The following is a 17,913-nucleotide window of genomic DNA, read 5'->3' as shown; positions in this document are numbered from 1 at the left end:
TTTAAAAGAATTTTTATATAATGTCACGTTCTATTTTTCATGCAGAATATTGTTTAGATTCTTCATAATTTGAGATATACGTGATAAAGATTTTAAAATTTCGAGTTAACATACCTGTTTAAAATCAGCTGTCGAAGACATTTCTGTTTTAAGCTCCTTCCTTGAATCTGGAATTCGGTGATTGCAGGATGTGATTGATGTATATCTCTTGGGGAAAAATATTGGTGGTATTATGTTAAGTAGTTATGTAGGTGTTTAAAAACGTATTATCTTGATAAGAGAAGAGAGAGAAAGATTCGCTTTAAAAAACTATGAAGAAATGAAGTAAAACCACAAAGATGAAGCTTAAGTTGTTTTGTTTATTTTTTAATATCTAACGAAAGAATCTACTCAAAACCGCCAGTATTGAGAGGAAAGAGCGGTATGGAAAGGTCCTCAACCGTGCTGTCTTCGTCTTTAACGAAGGAATTTGCAGCTATTGCCACATTCGATGACCTGATGCTACAGGCCATCGGAAAAGTATAATTAAATATTTGGTAAATTGTATAATCTCATTTATTTAAAACTACGTATTTTAAATATTTGTAAATTATATATGAACGTTTTACGTTATGTATTTAAAAAAAAATCCATTTATTTAACAATTTATTATAAATTATATAATCATTTTTTTGATGCAATCAATAGTTTTATCCTTTCGCAGATTTCGTTAGGGTCATCAAAATAAACGTATTTGACTTAACGGTTTTCGTTCAACGTCATCGCAGAACGTATCAAACCTTCTCGTTTTTTAGAGACGCCGGGTGGAAAAAGCTTGCTTATATATTGCTAGTTCCGCCAAAACATCATGGGCCAATGAAGCAGGGCTGCCAGGCCTGCAAAACCTTCAACGAGTGGTTTCATACCCTCCCGGGTGGTCACCCCTATATGTACTTCTGAACCATCATTCCCCGAACCAGTGTTTGAGGAGGTCGAACAAAAAAGCTCTGGCCAGGCTTCTTAACATCCCCAACATAGGTCATGGTCGGAGATACCTTGACCTAAGAGTAACGAACAAATTGCTCGCTGTATTCCTTCTATCCAGATATACTGGGCACAAGCCCACACATGTCATGACTACCGCAATGAGCCACAGGCAGCTGGAGATCTTCTGTATTCTCCTGTCATTCTTTGTACCTCTTCACCACTACTGGATCAAATGTGTGAAATTAAAGATCAACACACAGTTATAGATTACAGCCCCCGCTCTAAAAGAGCGTGAGCAGGACTAAGGGTAAAAGGGTCCCTTGCTTGTAACAGGGTAAATAAGATGGTGGTAAATAAAAAACATAAAATATTTAACAAACACATTATTTTTATTGAATAATACACAAACAACAACATAAACATTATTACAACTACTTTGGTACATTAAAATCCAATTTAATATTCAACATCATAATTTTTCTCTCTTACCCTTCTCTGATATATGCATGCGCATAGACCTACGTGTTGTGTACTTTAAGTTACAATTAATAATATAATTGGAAAGCAACAATAAAAAATTATATCTGTACAATTGTTAAGATAGAAATATACATAATTTTTATAACTTATGTTAATACTACAAAAATAGGATGTAAAATTTTTTAACGCAATTAATAAAGATTATGGAAAAGATCAAAAAGCGAGTAACAGAAGTGATGATAATAAATATATTTTTAAAAATAATGAAAGATGACATTAAGTAGTAATTTTAAAAAAGAAATTAAGGTTTACTTTCAAATTACAAGGAAATTGTTCTTTCAGAAAAATCATTACCAATTTTTGTAATGGATTTTTTGTTTATCATTAATGGACTTTTTTATTAATTTGTCTTTAACTGTTATGAAATGTGTAATAAACTAATACATGTTTATTATATTATTTATTTAAAACATTATTTTTGTAGAATTTATTACATTTGTAGATTAATATGTTGCTGTTAATAAATCTTTATATCAACAGGGGGAAGAGTGTATTCATTCTATCTGATGTATACAGTGCAATGAAATAAAAAAAAAATTAATTTGTAAACTCTTGGTTTGTTTTTTATGACTGCATGTTTTATTAGTTTGCTGGACAATCTCCTCTATTTTGTTTGTAGCTTTGAAAAAAAATATCGCAACCAAATTTTTGAAAATACTGGAAATACTGTATAACTGTTAATTGTTATATATTTTCTATCGCTAAGAGTGTTTTTGATTTTTTTTCTTATGTTTTGTAAGAGCAGATGGGGTGCCATTAACCTGTATTAATGTTTTGTTATTTTCAGTCCTTTAATGACAGAAGGCAAAAAGATGTGCGAGTTATATGCTTTGTGGATAAATATATTAGTCGTGATTTCTTTTCTGTATGTTTTAGAAATGAGCAACTTATTATTTATTTGAATATGGTTAGATCAAGGATGTGTATTTTATTCAACTTTTATAATGAAATGAAAATGTATTTCGACTGTTTATCATAGAATATAAATATGACGGATCACTTAACTAACTTCATCTTACCGTATTCAAAATAGACAAATATAGGTAAAAAATGTTTAAATTCCCAACATCACAAGGTAAATTATATTTCCTATTATTTTTCCTCGTTTTCAAAAACAAAATGCATGTTGATAAAACATAGCGACCCACACTCTAGAAAAAACTGTAAAATGCAAAAATATTATTACTTTGGACAAACTGGATGTACATTCATTTCACAGATAAAATTGCCTTGTAGAAATTGAACAACACTGGTATCAAATAATACCAATGAAGAAGAAACGCATGATTAGCATCGAAAAGTTTGTAGAACAAATTTTCATGAAATTAGAAAACAAGTGTTTCATAATTTTCAATATTCTTTATAGATTGTTATAATTTACTCATATCAATTGTTAATCTTTATTTAAAAGATTCTCTTGGATATCTTATAAACAATGATTTACTTTATTTAAAATGGATTTAAGCACATGTACATGGTGTAACAAGCCTAGTAAATGCTGCAGTAAATGTTGTAACAAGAATTTACGTTTACAGCATAATGATTTTTTTTTTTATCTTGGTTGAAAAGGCAGGAAATTTCATGGTTTCAATTGTTAGTCAAATCTAGTACTGCTTTTGTATTGTTTTTTTCAATATGAGTTAGGAATATGTAACTGATTGAATGGATCTAGATCAAGGTATGAACCAAGGATGCTGGTGTCTAACCAACACTGTGAAACGTTTACATTTAAGTATGATAAGGAATATATTAAAAGAACGAGAAAAAGGAATAAGTACTGGAAGATGAAAAATAGGTTACATAATGTTTGCTGATATGGTAATTCTAGCCGATGACAAGTACATACTTCAAACATTGCTTACTGTTCAGGAGGAAAGAATGAAAGTGTGAAATGAAAATAAATATAAGAAAAAACTTAAGTAGCGGTAGTAAAAGACAAATAGGATTTAATGATATAGGCAAGTAAAAAAAGAAGAAAAAAAAATTACAGATATTTTGGAATTATGGTGACAAAGGATTGGATGAACGCATTGGAAATAAAAGGAAGGAAGCGATGCCAAAGCAAGGCTTCAGTAGGAAGAGGAAATTACTGTAGTAAAAGTAGGGAATTTTATTTGAAGTTAAAGAACAGGTTAACCAAATACTTGTTAGGCTTTTGAGATGTAGATATGAAGAATGGAGAAAGCAGGAACATAAAGTCAGGAATAACTTAGTAATGAACAGGATTAAAGAGTAAAGAGCACTGATACGGGAAGTACACAAAAGAAAATAAACTGGTTAGGACATTTGGTTAGAGGAAGTGGTATCTTGACAACTGCAAAAGAGTGAGTAGAAGAAAAAGGAAGAAGGCTTGGAACAAGGATGGATGTGGACGTCGGTGGTGTAAGGGAACTGTTACCTGGTTGAATACCAGATAATGATGATGATTTTCAATATTTACAAATATTTTTAGTATTTTATAAACTATAAACTGAAATATGAGCAAATATTACAAGTAATAGTTGAAAATTGTGTCTAATAACGGGGAGTATTGCAAATTTACTAAAATAATGACCACTTCAGATTTACAATAGTAGTAGATATAGACAGTTCTATGGATATATTTTAATGAAGATTAAAAAAACAAACATAATTAGAATATATATTTTTAAATAAAAATTAAAATACAATATTATACAAAATTATTTCATTAATAATTTTGTAAATGGCACTAAAACATTTAAAAACTTTTATCACACACACAACCACATATATATCTAAACAATAATTAATTTACAAACATTTTACAACAAACGAACACATGTACAAGTACATTATTTCATGGATGGATAAAAACGGCCGGAATTTTAACAATTAACTTTTTTTTCAATTATTTTTACAATACAATTATGAAAACTAAGGTGTTTGTTTAATAACTTAAGTATTTAAATTTAAAAAAAAATTAAAAATCAATAAAGTTAGTTATTTAACAATTAAAAGATTTAATAATTATTAATGGCTTTCATAATGACAATTTTTTGTAGTTATTTTTCATGAATGTTTTACACATAAATAAAATGTTCAAAGAATTATAAAGTTAACCAACATCTTTATTAAATTTTTACCATGTTTAACTCATGATTTCTGATAAAATATGTTTTCAGAATCTATCTTGAGTGAAAATCTGGTTAAACATTTTGTAATACTATTGAATGTTTTCACATACTATACAATTCTAAGGACGGGTGAAGTTTTCCTTTAAAAACTCCTTAACAGCTTGACTGATAACAAATCACTAAAGATTAAGCAATAAAATATACAATCTTTATGTCAAAAAAAAAAAAAATTAATCTTGACAAACAACTGCTAAAAATAAAAGAGAAAAATTACTTAGTCGAAAATTTAAAACATGTAGATCCCTTAAATTGTAAGCCTACAACAGTTAATTGAAGCTAGGGTATTCTCTGTTAAGAGAATGAACAATGCGATGCTCATTCATTAATGTTATTCAATAACAAATTGTCGATACAAATTCTGAGCTAGGGTTTTAAAAGACTCATATTCTCTTAACAATTCTGACCAATGGATGTGAAATATGAAAAGTAATCGAATATGTACTACTAACATCAAAAAAATCATTTCAGAAGATATGCAGACCAATTTTGTACAAAGAGATACTTGATGAAATGATTATTAAATTTTGTTTATGACATTTGTTGCAGTTAGGTCATGTACAGAAGGGATGATACTGATAAAGCAGGTATTCCAGTGGAAAAAAAATAGTAAGACCCAGGACAAGATGGTTGAATTAAATGCAACATTTACGCTAAAAAAAGATAAAATACTTCAAACGTATAGTCAGTTCATGAAATTGTTATGATTTGTGTGCATTTCAAACAAATGTTCAAAAAATTGGAGCCAATCTTTCCTAAAATTCTTCAGCTCGTGCAAGATACATTTAATGAAGTCAGTAATGCTATTTAACTGATCAAAAATTTTAATCTAACTATCAATTTGTTTTTAATCAGATAATAAATACCCAATCAAGAACAGACTCATATTTCATCAAAGAAAACACCTTACCTGTCTACAGAATGGTATGGTATGTGGAATTATTCGACTTAATTATCTATAATTTAAACATATCAAGAAGCAATAAAACAAGATGTTCTTGGCCTTTTGTTTTAATACATGATAATAAACAAATTTAACATTAAAACTTTTATACACCACTGTATAATAATTATATGTGTTATTTACTTACTATTGAGACAATATACCTTATAATAATGAAACTTACATCTCATGATTGCATTTTGACTATGTACATTCTCTTAATGTAAAATAGATAAAATTTGGTAAAAACTTTATCAATTTATAGAACTGTCCTCAACTGTTCTTAAATATTTAATGAAATTTAAAATAAATCATCCTACATAATTATTCTTCCTTTTTCAGCTCTTTTTGTTAGCTTATATAGGTCTATAACTTAGGTATATTACTTCAAATACATTTTTTTTCTTTTGGATGATTAATTCACCATGTAAGTTCAAAGTCTGTGCATGGGAATGTGAAACGGAAATTTTATAGCATATGAAAAATGCCGTACCTGACCGATATTCCTCCAGATGGAAGGCCGTGACACTACCAGTCTGCCACATAGATCAGCTGTTAATGGTTTAATAACATTTTTCAAATAAAGAAATCTATTTATAGCTATTATTTATCTCTACAGTACCATATTATTTTATGATTATGAATAATTTGTTTTATGATTACTTTTTTTAGCAACTGCTTAGAAAAAAATAATTTTTAATTTTAATTTTTAAAAATGCTTTATATATTGTTCTAAGACTTATTGATTTATATATAAATAAAATATGTGAATTCTTCAATAATGTTTTAACAGTTTAATATATAAAAATGAATTTACTAAATGCTGCTACTTCAAAACAATCTATTTTTTGATATGACACAAGCACACTTCTAAACTATCACTGTGGGGGGAAGGAACTAGAAAAATTAAAATGCAAAGTGTTAGATTGTAACATGTCATTTTTGAGGGTTTCGAAAAAATTTACATAAAAAACTACGGACAAATCTAATCAAAATGGTGATTATTTAATATTTGAATCACCACTTAAAATGTTTCAGTTGCCCCCATCACCATTATGTTGTTTTCATACCTCAACATAGATCATTTTGAGGTAGTAGCATTTTATGAAATTTAATTTTTCAATGTTAACACCTGAAAAGTTATTTAAAGGTTTTCATACTTTATTAACAATTTGTATATCGTGTTACAGTAATCAAAACTAATTTTATTATCATAATATAAACAACAACTATTAGATTATGTAACATGAGACACCAGTTATTTTTGGAAAAAAGAAGACATAATTATTCTCAAAGATAAACAGAATCACATGCCAGGTTTATTAAATTAACTAAATATACTTTCTGCTATATATAAATAGATGAAGTAGATTGTTCTTTATTGATTCGTTCTATCAATAATTCTATATTATTGCTATCATACTAAAAAAAATTCCATTAGAAGTACAGAGTATAAAATTAACCTACACACGAACATATTTAATATAATTATTAATTCTAATATTTATTATACTTAAAACTACACCTGTTTATTTAAATTATTTACTAATTAATACGATCAACAACATTACTACTAAATCTACGCAAACTAACATTAATAATATTTACCTAATTCTAATCTATATATATTATAAAAGTATGAAAACACTAATAGAATGAATATTTAATATCATTATAAACAAACATTACATCCACTTACAAACTATAAAATGTTATATAATACTGTAATATCAGCCAGTTAAATTTAACAATTGATTACGTGTAGTCAGAAATACTCATATTTTATTTTTCATCATTTCTAGTTAGAATACACGTATGTATATGTGATTGATGACAACTCAAAAATGGCTTCAAGCATTTAAATAAATTTTTTTTCTTTAACAACTGTTTCTTTATTAAACAAGCAAGTAAATTTAATCTATGAGAATGTTGGATTGTTTTACTCTTTTCAAAAAGAGGGGATATAATAATCATACGAAAACTTTTAATAAAATGTTTTATGCTTTCCAGACTTATGGGATAATGAAATATCTAAAAATGAAAAAAAGGGTTTAAAAAATGTTCATATATATATATATATATATATATATATATGTGTGTGTGTGTGTGTGTGTGTTTTGACATCTATTTGTGTGAATAACTTGAGATGGTTGGACCAAAAACTTTCAAATTTGGCATGATTATTTCTACATATGAGGCATTAACATTTGGATTCCATCTCCAAAAGGATGGGAAGTTATACAGAGATCAGAAGGACATATCTCGATCGGAGCTGGAGTTAACATATATTTCATTCATAAAAGTTTTGAGCTCTTTTAAAAAGATGAAACTTTGTTGTGAAAACTTTTTCCCAACTTTTGAAAATAATAAATTTAAATAAAATTTTCAATTTCCTTCACGTCGGTTGTTTTTTTGTTAAATCCATATTTTAAATATAAATAAAACAAAAACTATAAAACCTCACTAAATAAAAGAAAATAAATACTTTCTGGATCCTTTTTAATTTTTAACTTTTTGATGTCTGCAGTAAATTAAACTTTGGAATCATCGCTAATAGTATAGGTTTATAATTTGATGCTAACCTTTAAGAATTGAAAAAGGTTTTAGCCTTTCTTTTTCTAATGTATTATTTTAAGTTAGTTGATTTTTTAAATAAAAATTTTACTGATATGTAATATTAAAAAAAAAGCTGACAACGCAGTTGTAGAACTTTCCCATCCTGTGTTCAAGGAAAGTCCCACAACTGTGGGTTGTTTCTGAAGCACGGCTAATACACACAACTTAATTTAAAATATTTATCACTTTATTTAAATATAATATTTTTTTCATTTATTTAATTCAATATTCTAACTAAAGCGCGTGTACTTACTGTATTTAATTCGTTTTTAGGTGCGGTGGTAGTAGTGGCAAGTCGGCACTAGTAAACTAACATAATTTCACAACTTACATTAACAAATTTTGCTTGTACAGTTGGCAGCTGGTGTAGCTGCACAGCTTAACACACCAGGTACTGAGTCAGCTGGGCGATTGAGTTTGAGAGCCAACCAGTATGAGTTACTTTTTACACTTTAAATATTATTCATTTATTTAATTCTACTGCTCACCTGTGACGTCACAACGTAGGAGACGACTACAACAGATTTTTTGAGGTGGGGATGCGATTTTTCAAAGGTTTTTAAAAATATTGTTATTTTTTAATCGTTAACAAATGCATTTGAAAAAAAAAATGGCCTTAACTAGGTGAAATCCCAAGATACTGAGGGTGACCTTGCTCTACAGCCTCACCCCCTTGACCTTTTAAGGTGAAAATTTAATGGCATCAATGTCCCATATATAGAACTAATCTAACCAAGTTTGGTCAAAATCGGTCCAGTAGTTCTGGAGATAAAAGGTAATTTAGATGCCAACACTGAACACATGTACATATGAACATTAACAGTTGTAAAATTTTCATCCCGTTTTTTTGGGTTCTTTAGGTGTCAAAATGTCAAGATCTGATGAAAAAACGCATATGCCCAAACTGGACCGATTACAATACTCTCCCTTCTAGAACTATAGCGCTATCTAGACAGGAAAGTAAAAAATGTTGATAAATTTATCGACTGGTATATTTTTTCAATATAAAATCGACAACAATATATTTGCTAGGGGTGAAAAGATATATTTACATAAAACATTTAGTTTTGGTAAATTTTTATGGAACGTGCAAATTAAAGATGATTTTATGCATATTAAAAAGTATTATGTAAAATGATACAAGATACAAAGAAAACACTTTGTCTTCCCTTCTTACCTTTCTACCACTAAAAGTTGCAAATTCAATTTCATAAAAGTAAATTTTCATTACGTTTGATTTTTTTTAATACAGAGTAGATTTCCTTAATATTATTTTTCCTATAAAGAACTGAAATGTAAGATGACAGTATTGCGTTTCTGTTTTTCTTTAGGATATTAGTATATTGGATTAAATGAAATGTTATCATAAACTACATTCTAAAACTCGGAGAGTGCAAGAAAAGATAATATAAGAATAGAGATTCCTTTAAGAGTGAGCAAGGATTAATGAACTCTCCATTGATTAATAAACCAAAAAAATTCAATATAGTATTAAAGTTACACAAACTCTGAATAAAGTTTGTACAGTTTTTTAATTTCCTGTTTTTAATGTTTTAATAAATTATTTTTGTAATGTTTGTAAACCTGTCACTGATATAATACCACATGTGCAACCATATTGGATTAGTAGTTTAGATGTGAAAACTAAATGAGTAGGTTGAATTTAAAATTTTTATATTTTACTTTTAATAATCAAAGTATTACTACCAATTTATTATTTAAAAAAAATGAATTAAGGTATAAAACATGATAAAAATATCACAAAAATTCTTTTAGTATGTCTGATGTACAGGAATGAACAGTTAATAAATTCCATAAAAAGTATGAAGATAATGGTGAACCACTTGAAGATGATTGCAAAATGTAGATTAAATAATGATATCAATGATTGATAAAAAAAAAAAAATTATAATTGAAGAAGGTGCAATAGATATTATTATTTCATATATTTTATTTGAAATAATCTCCATTAATATTTCAAGTTTATGGAAATTTGTAAAAAAATTGATTACCAAGAAATTACTGAAGAAATAATGACCCACCGAAACTGCTACAAATACACGAAACAAAGATCGACAAGCTGACTGAAAAAAAATCCACTTGAAATATTAACTTTTCTTTTTCATAGAATTATGTTCAACGAAAGATATTATTAAAGTATATTATACTTAAATATTTATGTAATAAACATATCATCTATCTGTAAGAAATTAGTCAGGGTTATGTGTGTAAATTCATGATCTAATGACGCTTACATGTCATTAGTTGTCTGAAAGGTTTTCAGGGATCAAAAATAAACATTTTTTGATACTGCAATCACCATCCATATTCATCAGATATTATTCTCCAATGTGATAATTTTTTCTTAAAAAAAAAAAAAATGTATAGACATTTGAAATACTCGAAAACAAGAGTAAAAAGAATAATAATTCAGCAATCAGAAGGCTATACCAGAAAGTATAATTTAGAAATGTTTTGAAGACTGATCTAATATGGGTTTCTTCTAAGAGAGAACAACACAATTATATATTTGAAATAAAAGCTTATTCCTAAACTCCATGAATATTTGGCTCAGGCATTATACATTAAGTATGTTTGTATATGAAGAATTATAAAATTCAATAATTAATTTATTACTCTCTTTTTAACAGATACAGTTTTTTTAATTATTAATGAATAAATAATTATTTCAATATAAAAAAACTGTACATGAAATGATAAATTGAAATTTATAAGAATAAACAGTAAATAGAAAAATACATTTTTTGTGTATAAAAATACAGTTAATAGATCAAAACATATCCAACAATATTCATGCGATCAACACGTAACGACAGATAACAATATATTGTAACAACTCAAATCATCCACGATCACAACAAACAGAAAAGTACTACAACATGATAAATAAATCATATACACATAACGTAATATTAATTTAAAAAATATAAAACTATAGAGTTGAAACAAATAAAACAACAATTTACTGTCAAATTTAAGAAAAAAGTTTAACGTAAATTTAATAACAAAATACATTATTTTGTAAACTAACCTAAGTCACATTTTAAGATAATATAGGTCAAGAGATAATATAAATAATATAGACAATTAATATAGCTTTATAAATTAAATGTGATCAACCAAAAACAAAATTTACATAGTATAAACAGTACTTATCAGTTAATTGTATGTTACCTGATTTTTCAATACCTTTTTATATAATTCAAATATGAATTGTATATATACCTACTTGAGACACTCATATGCATACTCATTGAAACCCATTCTTATCTCTCACAGTTAATGAATCAAAAGATTCTTCATTAGAAGTATCAATGATAGAGATGTCTTGATCATAGCCTATATTCTCTAAGGATAAGTGACAGACTTATGTGACATCCTATAAATCCCATGATATTATTTAACAGAGGTTTCTCGTTTGATATTTTTATTATTTAATGTAAAATTACAGGTTTAAGATAAATATTAAATAATATATTACATTTTCTACATTATTTATAGACCTTCATTTTTAAAGCGCAGTTTAAAAGAATATTTTTGATTAATAAAATGGTAATAATTAAGAATCTTTGGTTTTTATTTGCTTGCTACATCCATGTTATTAAAACACGCTGGTGTCAGGTAACTCGTAATGGTCAGTGTCGCCATTCTATGTAATAAGTCTATCTAACTTTATTTTTTAAATATGTTTACCTTCAATATTTAGTTATATTTCTCGTTAAACTATCTACATATTATTTTTTTGGCGACTAATAAACCTACATCTAAATAAAATACACTTATACAATAACTTCGAAAAGTAACTATACATACACATATATAAAAACAATTTATTCAGAGCGCTTTGAGTAATATTTTTTTGCAAAGGCTAGTAATCCTGCGTTGTTTCCAGTTTGCTTCTGCAAGCCAGTCAGACTGGTCGGTAAATTTGAACAAAAAGGTGTGTCTAGTTCTTTGATGTTCATTGTGTGTGTCACCTTTGAATGATTGAGACTATGTGTGCTCAGAATACTGTTAACTTTAGAACAGCAAATATTTCTTGTTAAATATGTCTTCTGTGAGCACATATAGGTTGTGAAAGATCAGTTTCTCATTAGATTTCTGGATACATTGGTTCCTAATTGACACAGTGTAAGAGTGCTAATTAAGAAACTTAAGGAGGCAGGATTGGTAAACGTCTATGTGCAAAGCAGTAGACCATTAGTATTCGATGAAGAAAAATTGCAAGATATATCAACTGCTATGCAACATAGTACCAAAAAGTTTGTGCAAAAATTGGCCAACAGAAAAACATCGACGTTGCAACTGCACACAAGACAGTTCAATAGAAACTCACTGTCACCCGATATAAAGTGAAAGCGGTTCAAAAGTTATCGGCTACAGATTGTTGAAAATGAATTCAATACGTGAAGGGTTTCAAGGGTGTCTAGGGGATAATTCTAACAATATTATGAATGTTTTTTATATTAATGAGACATGGTTTCATTTATCGGGTATGTACCTCAGAACTCATATTTATGGTCTGCCTACAACCCACATGCTGTACAAGGAATTCCTGTGTGGAATGGAATATCCAAGAAGAAGAATAATCAGCCCAATATTCTTCAAAGAAACAATAAATTCAGCTCATTACTATGAAATCATTCACTGGTTCTTGGGAGAGCTACCCAAGGACAAAATTAATAATAGTTTGAATCAACAAGAAAGCGTGATTGCACATACAGCCAGGCAATCCATGAAGTTACGGAAAGATGTTTTAGAAATCAAATTATTTTTAGGGCTTGCGGCCACCTTGTTCTGTGGACTAATGCCCACTGGATTTTTACTTCTAGGGTTATGCAAAAAGTATAGTTTATAAAACAAAAAACTACAACCAGATATTTCAAACTGCTATTCATATTTCACCAAGAACAATTATAAGTCTTTGAGAACAAGAAATGCGTGCAGATATGCCTGGAATATTCATGGCGATCATTTCCAATAACCGGTCTAAGGTAAGACGATGCTATGTATTGTTATACTAGTGAATAAAAGGTGTATAGTTATTTTTTGAAGACACTAATATTAATAATGAAATAAAAATATTTTGAAATACATTAACAAATTTATTTAATAATTATCTGTAATTTAAAAGATGTGGTACTTAAAAATACAGCTAAAAATTACAGTTATATAAGCTAAAATAACTTACATTTTAACTTTATAGTAGTGACCAGTTGACATTCCATATAATATAAACATCATAGCATGAAAATGTACTAGAAATATCCTTTAAGATTCCAAATAATGTAATTTGGATGTTCTAGAGGAAATAAATATAAGATACTAAAAATGTCTTGTTGCAATGTCCCACACATATTCCATAAGTATGTCTCTAATATCATCAGATAGGGAACATCTCATGATATGTTTGTAAGACATTTACAAGGTATCCTGGGGAACATCCTTGCCTTACATGGATAATTTACATTCAAGCTCTAATTTAGCTCCTGTTATTGATGGAAAACAAAATATATCTTCATAATCAAGTAAAATGTACATAATTTAGTAGCAATACTGGTTTATTGTGGTACTGATTAACATTTTGTCTACATGCTTGGTTGCTCTAGTATTTAATCTTTCATGTTGTACTTTGTGTTTACATTTCTTTGTCCAATGAGACATATTTTAAAGTCAGGTAACATATTAAGAGATTTATAAGTTTTAATTGCTGGTGCAAGGAAGCAAATATGTGGTCTTTGAAAACTGCAATTTTTTTTGTAATAAAGAGTTACAACACCTAATAAAATAATGTGAAAAAACCAAAAGAATTTGGTTCTGTAATTGTTAGTCTGATAAGTACTTTACAAATTAACTAGGTATGATGTAAACATAACGATTTATAAAAATTATATTATTATATAATAAAATACACAATTTAAGGAAAAATAAATAAAATAATATCATATAAAACTACACATAAAAATAAAATACTATATACAAAATTGGTCATTGTTTTAAAATTAGACGGATCTAATTTATATAAATGATTCACTGCTGCATCAGTTTCAATAATAATAATACAATAAACTGCTTTGGTATAATAAAAAAATAGTTACACTAATAATATAACCTGTGTTAAAATGTTATATCTAGTAAAAACTCAAAATTTAAAAAAATCAATCAATATGTTTTATGGTTTTAAACTGGATTATCAGGTTAAAATACTGATATAAAAAAAAAAATTTTAATATTTTATAACCGATTTAAATTACAAGAACTTCAACAAACACAAAAAAATTTAATTTATTTATTATTTAAACAACAACAGTTTATGCCCCAAGATACAGTTACTTTACGATGAATGAATTTTATGTTGTTTAAACTACAAAGCCTAACAAAAATTGAACCCAGAACTTTCTAGATGAAAGGTAGATGTTACAATTCTGCTACAGATGATTGGAGAGGTGTTTATTTTTAGGTGATTATATGATTTAGAGAAAACAAAAATAATAATAATTAATTTTTTAATATTAAGTTTTATTGAATAACCCATCTGGTCAGTTTGAACTCAATATTGCAAAATCAGCTGATTTTGTGATGATGAGAATTCTAAGGTTCAAGTCCTTAAGGACTTGAATCTTGCTTTTATATGGATTTGAATGCTAAACTGTGAATACAGGTATTCTTTTATGATTACGTTTCAATTAACCACATGTCTTAGGAGCGGTCGACTTGAGTCTGTTCCATACTATATATTTACTGGTATATTTACATTTAAATTACAGCTACATCAGGCCTGGTAAGCCAGTAGTAATAATTGCTTTGCTTACATGTCTAAGTATATCTTAGACCTGGCAGTAGCTGGAAAATTAGTTAAAGAAAACCAAATTTATTGATAAATAAAAAATATATAACAATTGAGTAACTGAAGATAGAGATTTTTTAGAAATTATATTTTTATTAAGTCACGAATTAAATGTTAATTATATCTTTCATTTGTGAGGGATTATAAGATTTATAATCTCTTATTATCTCTGATCTTATAAACATGTTTTTGTTTATGAGACGTTTACAATTAAACTTCATCTGATGGTAGAAGGTTAATAAATTTAACCAAATCAAAAAATAAATTTTACTATAGTTCTAAAATATTATTTTTAGAATACACACACAGAAATGTATATACTTTAATTTTCCTATTACATTATACATACTACATTTGATAAACAGTGTTAAATATATATCAAAATTATAAGTACAATCAATCAATCACATTATTTCAATTGTTACATCTATAATCTATAAATACACCACAATTTATCTCGCAAGGATATACAACATGTTGTAACTATAACATAAACAGTTAAAATGTATAAAACTTAGCAGTGAAAAAAATTAATGAAAATTTAACTTTTCATATAATAAATTAGATTTTTAATTTTATACAGTATTAATGATTTTTAAAGTACCATTAGTTTTTGGGTAACATCAAGGTGTTCATTGATTAATTTTTATGTCTGCCCAATATTCTAGGTTAAGTGCAAGAAAAAACGAAAAAATGTTAAAGGTCCTAAGTTATAATAGTTATTAAAATTAAATAATGAAAATGGTATAACAATCTTTAAGAATAACTAGAATAATTACTTAATAAAGTAATTATTAGGAAGTTACTTCCTGTTTATTTCTTCACAGAGTTGAATACACTGTTTTATATCAGTATATAAAGGCCATCAAAAGAATGCAATATTCGATTAAGGAATTGGTTTTATATAATAAGTGTGATTACTCTCCAAGAAAGCACATTCAGCTAATTAAATATGTATAACAGATGATTTATGTATATTACAAAGACCAACTACTATATTTAAAAGAGAATAGATCAAGATGCCTCACATAGATGATTTATTAAAGTTTTAATGCAAAAAAAACTTTAAGTTTCAGAAGTATATAAAACAAGTCTTTAGAAAAACATATTACATTTTTTCCTCATTTTATTGGAGATCAGTTTACGTTAATATATGTTCCTAATATTCTGATAAAGAATATATTAAAAGAATGAATCGGGATTTATAATCAGATTTTAACGAAAAGCTATTTGAATTAATACATAGTTATTTTTTGTTGGCTTCTGGTCAATTGATCTCAGGTTCAATTATTCATATCATTCTTTTTAAAGTAACATATGTAGCATTGTACAAGGTCATGACAGAAAAAATAATCCAACTGATTGTACCGAGAAAATTTTTTAACATAATGATAAAGCCTAATAAAATCAAAGTCTTAATTAGAATTTTGAGGTACAACATAATAAATTAATTTGAAATTTAAACTTTTATAACAATAAACTGAACTAAATTGTATAATAAATTATTTTAAAAATACTTTCAGTTAACTTTGCGATCCTCAGGGAATGGTTCTGGTGTTCTCAAACCGATATTACTTTTGAGAACTTTTCTTTTTGTAATTAAGGAGATATGAAAAAGAATCTTATAAAAAAAAGTGTATGATTGAATTGTGTCCATTTTGCTGTGATCTTCTAAGACATCCGAGAGGATATTCAACAGAAATAATCTGAATTGTAGCACAAGGACTGTCAAATGCTATATCACAATACCTCCATCTAAATGGTTTACAAAAAACATACACCAGTTCTTTGCTCGCAAGATTTCACTTAAAACTGTACCAGACGGCTGGATTTGGATCATATGTAGCTTCTTCCTCTTTTGCAAAATAAAGGACTCTTTTTGTTTTGTACCATTCTACGTATCTAGAAAGAGTCAGAGAACATGCTTGATATTTTTAAAGAACAGGACTTCGAGGATTTCAACGAAGGGAAAAATGATGAGGGCACTAATCCATCAGTATGGACTAAGGAACCATTTTTTTTTAGTCCCAAAATCGTTTGATCGCATATTGTGTTATAGTATAGCGTCTATACTTTTTTTCTGAAGAAATATAATTTAATTTTGCAACTTTCATTAAATTTAATAATTTTATACAGAATTATTATATAATTATTATAAATTATAATATTTTAAAAACAACTCATTTCATATTTTAAATAAGTTATAAATATTATTAAAATGTTGAAAACAATATTATTAATAGAGAAAATAAATTATTTTTTAAAAATAATTATTGAAAATTTACTAGGCATGAAGAATGTTGATAAAATAAGTGTATTACTCCTGCACATTATTTAACTCAATCATTATTAAAAAAAAACAAAAAACTCTAAAATAGTTTCTATTACTAAAAATTTCAATTAATGAATTTTTGGAACATGCTGTACAGCAAGAATTTGATTTTGTATACAGTTTCCTTTCATCATAGTCCTCATCAATACAATTTGCTCTCATGTTTACAATTTTTTTCTTCATAAATATGTTTAGGCGTTATGCACTCGTAATATGAAGAAAAATTTATAGAATCTATTGTTGTGGTAGTAAAAATAAAATATATTATTTCATAAAAAACAGTTAACTAGCAGTATTCTCTTTTCTCATTAAAATATATATAATTTCTGCTAAGGTCATTATAATTTTCATATTTATACTCTCAGTATGTTACAGTACCAGTACAGTAAATTATGATAATGGAATATATCTTAAACGTGTCAAACATGTGAATCAGTTATGACAATATTATAAATGTAATCAATATAAAAATTTCATTTCCCATTAAGCATTTTCA

Source organism: Lycorma delicatula, chromosome 13, assembly GCF_047948215.1.
Source record: "Lycorma delicatula isolate Av1 chromosome 13, ASM4794821v1, whole genome shotgun sequence".
In the NCBI taxonomy this organism is placed as follows: Eukaryota; Metazoa; Arthropoda; class Insecta; order Hemiptera; family Fulgoridae; genus Lycorma; species Lycorma delicatula.
The sequence above is the reverse complement of the archived record's forward strand: the minus strand, read 5'-3'. Positions refer to the sequence as shown.